Genomic DNA, 723 nt, shown 5'->3' with positions numbered 1-723 from the left:
TGATTCGTTTCCAATTTTCCATCCTTGAGAACACGACAATCGAGGAACTTCTTCTCTGTTTTATCACTGTCCACACCTCCCACTAAAATCAAAACATTAAAACTACAACCTCACTAATATACATAACTCTCAAGGAGATCAAAAGAGTCCCACTACAAGACAATGAATGGCAAATCTTCTCCGTTCATATATCTTGTGTGGTTGATGTTTATCTTGATTTGCTTCTATTTACGACCAGGATAGTAGGTAAAGTTAGTGGATGTATAGGTTGCGAGATATCGGAACAATACGAGTCCTAATTAGCCACATCCACACCCTTGGTCCGGGATGCCGAGGCCCGGGAGAAGTGGTTTACCAAGTGTTTGTTAAAATGCCCCATCTGACTGAGGAACAAGGAGTCCAAAGTTTGATGCCACTCGGAGATGGTGTCGTGTGCTCCCTTGATAGAAATGTAGTTGCATTGCCTAGAAGACCCTGTAGTAGTATCAAACTTGAGACCTAGATAGGACATTCATTTTCTTTCTTTCGTTAATTGATTACTTTTGTTTTACTTTTGTCAAACTCTTCACCATGACTTCTTTTGCTTAGAGTGAATGTTGTAACTAATGTCTCTTAACATAAAAAAAGTTACACGCTTGATTCGGTTCAAATTTTCCATCATTGAGAACCCGACAATCGGGGAACTTCTTCTCCGTTTTATCACTATCCACACCTCCCACTAAA

This window comes from Ipomoea triloba, chromosome 16 (genome assembly GCF_003576645.1).
Source record: "Ipomoea triloba cultivar NCNSP0323 chromosome 16, ASM357664v1".
Taxonomy (NCBI): Eukaryota; Viridiplantae; Streptophyta; class Magnoliopsida; order Solanales; family Convolvulaceae; genus Ipomoea; species Ipomoea triloba.
This window is presented reverse-complemented; position numbering follows the sequence as displayed.